The sequence below is a fragment of the Macaca thibetana genome, chromosome Y, assembly GCF_024542745.1.
Source record: "Macaca thibetana thibetana isolate TM-01 chromosome Y, ASM2454274v1, whole genome shotgun sequence".
In the NCBI taxonomy this organism is placed as follows: Eukaryota; Metazoa; Chordata; class Mammalia; order Primates; family Cercopithecidae; genus Macaca; species Macaca thibetana.
This window is the reverse complement of record NC_065599.1, coordinates 9,714,835-9,720,366: the sequence shown is the minus strand read 5'-3', so window position 1 is coordinate 9,720,366 and position 5,532 is coordinate 9,714,835. Positions and strand designations below refer to the sequence as shown.

Below are 5,532 nucleotides of genomic sequence, written 5' to 3'. Positions count from 1 at the left end.
GGAGGACATGGACTGTGAGTGAGTGAGAGCTTGGAAAGATGTGGAAGCCACTCTGAGCTTGGGAGAACATGGGGGATATTGTCAGCTTGGAAGGATGGTGGGTGTCCCTGTAAGCTTGAAGAATACAGGAGGGCCTGTGAGTCTGGTGTGGTGCAGGTTGTTTGCAGGATGAGATCAGGGACTTCCTTGTCCTGCTACGTGATAGCGATGTTCCTCATTTTCTGTTCATACTAATTCGTTCTCACGTTGTTGATGGCTGTTGTGATACCTTGATTCTTGTCTTCCTGGTTTAAAAGAATTTAAACACAGACACACAACCAAAAAGATGCAGCATAAATTATTGCAAAACAAAAAGAGTATCTGGAAGGTCAGGGGCAGAGTAGACAATACACCCTGAGAGAGTAGATTCAGGGCAGACTGCTAGTTACGATGAGACAGTATTGATTATTGCTGGAGAAACTCCCTGGATGATTCATAAGGAGGTGGGAAGAGGTGTTGTTAATAAGCATGTTCTGAGTGGTCCTCCGGGAGCACACATGCACTGGCTGTATATGCTTGTTCATGCATTGTAGGTCTCATTAGTGTCTTACATCTCAACCCACAGGTGTGCTTTTTACTATTAAAATGAGGCAAGGGTCAGTTTGAGAACAGGTAACATCAAAATGCGCATACTCTGTATAAGGGAAAGTCCCTACTGAAGAATTGTTTTGCTTAAATGAGCTCAATGACAATGCAAATGCTGAAGCTTAGTACTGTCATTGTTACTGTGCTTGCTGCACACAGAGAACATGGTCATTTCCTTGATTACCTATCCTGCCTCAGCACTGCTAAGAAGAAATACCAGAGACTGGGTGCTTTATAAAGAAAAGAGGTTTAATTGGCTCACAGTTCTGCAGGCTGTACAGGAAGCATGGTGGCTTCTGCTTCTGGGGAGACCTCAGGAGCTGACAATCATAGTGGAAGGTGAAGTGGGAGACAGCATCTTATATGACTAGAGCAGGAAGAAGAGAGAGGAAGACATGATGGAGGTGCTACATACTTCTGAACTATCCAAAGACTTTGTGATTACTCACTCAGTCACTCAGTATGATGAGAATCGAACTGAGCAAAGGGTGTTAAACCGTTCATGAAGGACCCACCCCTACGATCCAATCACCTCTCTCCAGGCCCCACCTCCAAAACTGGGGAATACAATTTGACATAAATTTGGTGGGAAGACAGATCTAAACCCTATCACTGACTCTCCTTGAGTGCCCTTATGATTTGCCCTAAGAAGCTCATTTTATGTCCCTGACCTGAGTAGAGTGGCATCTGGTTGGTGGTGCCCATCTCATATCACCAGGGACAAAGTAACCCCTTGTTCATCCCAGCTTGGCTTCTCATCTGTGCCTACGCCTGGTTCATGCCTTGGACACATTTAGGAAAAAAAAAAAAAAAAAGGAATACTCATTTTAAGGGATAACAGCATGGCAGAAAAAGGGGCAAATAAATGGGGAATTGGACCACCTGTGTAGAATAAACAGCGTAGACTTGTGTACAAAATTAGAGTTTGCATAAGGCAATCAATCATGAAGCCACACACACATGTCCCCAACAAGTGAGGACGAGTGAGGATGACACATGAAAAAGTGACTTCCGAATCTTTGGGGAAAAATATGATTCAGAATCCCTCTTCAGAAGTCACTGGTTTTTACTGTGGAGTCAGTCTGTGCTCTGGAAAATCTTGATGCGAGAGAGACTTGTGTTCAGCTTCCTGTTAACCCCTTTTTGGAGTCTGCCTTCTCCTTTAGCAGATAAACATCTGGTAATCCCAGGCTCTCTACTGACGTAGGCTGTTTGTCCTTCTTGGAAGTAAATCAGCCAGGTTTTCAAACCCGACAACCCACTTACTGACAGTTTACTAATTTATTAATTCTTAGTCAAGTGTCAATGGCTACTTAATTATGGCAACAGGCAAACAGCCCTGGCATTTTACCAGATCTAATGTCATAATAGTGGAACACCTGCTGAGTGGGAATTTTCATTACATCCACAAGAGCAAGGGCATGCTATTTTATCTACAAGTTGGCTGTGAGGAGAAACTGTCTGATTTGCTGTTTTCAAACAGCGTTTGTATCTACTCTCTCCCTTTTTTTCCCACTCCAAATTGTTCTCTCCTGGTTTCCCATTCTCTGTCAATTATCTAATACTAACACCCTTTCCTCCCTTCCCCTCCCCTCGCCTCCCCATCCATCTTCCTTTTGCCTCCCCCTCCTCCCCTCCCTTCCCCTCCCTTGTCCTTCCTTCCTGTCCCCTCCCTTCCCCTCCCTTCCCTTCCTCTCTTCTCCTCTTTTCTTTCCTTTCCTTTTGACAGGATTTTCCTCTGTCACCCAGGCTGCAGCGCAGCAGCACAATCATAGCTCACTGCAGCCTCCAACTCCTGGATATATGTATTACATATATGACAGTCATTCCTTAAAATTATAATGAATCTGCCCTATACTAATGTACCATTTTTAAATTTTTTATACTATATTTTTACTGTACATTTTAATGTTTGGATGAATTTAGATACAGAAATATTTACCATTGTGTTACAACTGCCTGCAGTATTCAGTACAGTAACCTGCTATACAGGTTTGTGGCCCAGGAGCCACAGGCTAGACCATATAGCCTAGGTGTGTAGTGGGCTAGACCATCTAGGCTTGTGAAAGTGCATTCTATAATGTTCACACAATGACAAAGTCACCTAGGGACATAGTTATCAGAATGTATCTCTGTTGTTAAGTGATACATGACTGTAGCCTTTACTAATACTGTAGCCCAAATGTTCATGTATTCTCCAACATTATCCTAATCCCCAAGGTTATAGTATTAGAAATTGGGACTTTGGGGAGTTGATAAGGTCATGGGGATGGAGCCTTATAGGTGAAATCAGTGCCCTTATAAAAGGGACCTCAGGGAGCTCCCTCGCCCCTTCCACTATGTAAGAACACAGCGAGAAGGACTGTCTACAAACCAGAAAGGAAGTCCATACCATACAGTAAATCTGCCTTGTCTTGATCTTGAACTTCCAGAGTCCAGAACTGTGGGCAATTAATGTCTACTGCTTATAAGCCACTTGGTATACTGTATTTTGTTATGGAGGCCCAACCTGAGTAAGACAGTTACAGACTGAGATCTGAGAAATCCCATGGTTTCGGGCATGAAAAAAAAAAGAGACATGACTGGTGGAGGTTTTTTCCTTGAAATTTAGTCTTTAAAAATAGAGTTCCATTCCAGAGGCCATTTCTTACTGTGATTAGAAATATCTGAGTAGCCTGTGTTCTCTTTGTTTGTATTCCTGCTCTGATCTTATCTTCCAGTCGCCAACTAGGAAGTTTAATCTTGACAGGTACTGACAGAAATGAAAAATGTGACCATTTCCTTCAGGGCAACCATGTATTTTAAGTTCTCTGAAGAAACTAGCATGCATCATTTTGTATATTCTTTTTGTTTTTTTAAAAAACCCTCTACTTTCAAAGAATAACATGCTGTAGATGAAGAAGCCTCTTCAGAGCATGATCTGACTTTTGTTTACTGTAATTTGGTGATTTGATGATAATTAGAGAGAAATCATAGCCTTGATATACCTGCTGGGGACATTAAAATGGGATTGAGAGAGAGTGAATTCCCAACTGGGGAACAATGATGCAATGTGTGAAAACCGTGCCTGTCTACAACAGCTCTTGGGCTTAGGAAAATCTTCACATAATTTTTTGTAGAAATGGCTGCCTAAGGGTGGCAGGCTGTTGAGGTCTGCAGTTTGTCTGGTTTTCTTCTGACAGTTTATAACAGATTTTTTTCTCAGCATATACTGCCTGCACACCCACATTTGGGCAGGCAGATGTCTGCACATGGAAGATGGTATTTTGCTTAAGGGATACCATGCAAACAGTGCCTCATCTTGCACCCAGCCAGGAAATATACATCAGTAATGGTGACCACATGTGTATGCTATTTCGTGATGTCATGAAAGAGTTGCCTGTGTTGTAGTTAGAAAAAAATGGGTGAGGTTAACGGGCTGGGGGAGTTTCAATCTTGGATAGCCTAACAGTTTGGTGAACATAAAGGCAGTCTGGATAACCCATTGAGATTATTTTTTGTTGTTGTTGCAGAAAAGCATCTAGATGCTTGAAATACACATCTTTGTTATAGATGCAGAGAATGTGAAGGCTTTCTTTCTTCCTAAGCATGGAGAGCTAAGGCTACATTTTCTAAATCCCAAATAAATTGAGTGCAAAGAAACCCCAATAGTAAGAAATAACACTAAAGGATATCATTATAGCATATGCTATACCAGTTACATGATCTTCAGTGTGGGGGTTCACAGTAACTGAAGAACAAATCACAATTTTGTTACATGATAGTTAATACCACTATAGCATACACTAAGTTCTTCTTCTGCTTAGTCTTGTTAAAGCAAATAATTTTAATTCACAGGTGGGTGTCTTGAAGGTATCATCTCTGTTTATAGACTGAGGCTTACAGAAATTAAACAAAAATAAATATTGTTATCTACAAGCAAAATCAAAGATGATAAATTCAGATTAACTGTAATTATCTCGATGTTTTATGCAAAAATGTCTTTCTTTTGAAACAACCCAACATGGAAAAGCAAACATGAACTATAATTGGATTATCTTAGTATAAACCTAGTTTTCCATTTAACTGGTACTCTACTAAGTTGTTTAACAGATGACTTACTCATAATATGCCGGGTTTGATGTTTATCTTTTCAGGATAGAATTATAAAGATTTTGTTAAATTTTTATTTTTTATTTATTTAGTTTTTTGAGATGAGGTCTCACTATGTTGCCTAGGCTGGTCTTGAACTCCTGGGCTCAAGCAATCTTCCCACCTTGGCATCCCAGAGTGCTGGGATTACTGGTGTGAGCCACCATGCCTGGCCTATGATGATTTTTTTAAAAGTCTATCAAATTTTGTTTGCAATCTTTTGTTCCCCTCAAAATATTAGATGGAATATTGCATAATATATCTAACTTGTTAAAAGAAGTCATTTAAAACTCAATAGTGTAAATCTGACAGTGTTTGAGCTGGCTCAAGGTTTTGCATTAAATAGAAAACAGCCCGATGCACACTCCAAACATCTTACATTGGGGTTTCAAGCGATAGAAGCAAGAGTTGACCCAACTGTGTTTGAAAATTTCCAGAATCTCTTATCTCAAAGGTATGCTGCTTTGATGTTTTGACAATTCTGATGGCAAGATGCTTTCTAGTAGGTTGATTTATGCTTGTGCTGTTCCCTCAGCTCCGTCTCCTCAACTCAGGGAGTTTTGCAGGCTTCTCTTAGTTTCTGCCTTCCAGTCATAGCCTGGAAATGCTCTCAAGGCAGTGAGCTGGGACCACCATAGGTCTTTTGGTTTTCTGCTTCTAGAGAATCACTGTCCTTTTATTTTCTCTCTTTTGAAAATTTATTTATTTTCCCTTTGTTTTTAAAATTAATCTTCTTTTGAGAATTACTGTCCTTAACTACCTGGTATCCAGTCCTGA

At 40.6% G+C, this 5,532-nt stretch overlaps 1 non-coding gene across 1 annotated transcript; it reads left to right on the top strand.

Annotated features, from left to right (window-relative positions):
• Nucleotides 1-1,285: 1,285 nt before the first annotated feature.
• Nucleotides 1,286-1,419, top strand: LOC126947237 (small nucleolar RNA SNORA48). The gene has a single exon (XR_007722973.1). It is a non-coding gene; the product is annotated as a small nucleolar RNA SNORA48 (small nucleolar RNA).
• Nucleotides 1,420-5,532: the final 4,113 nt, after the last annotated feature.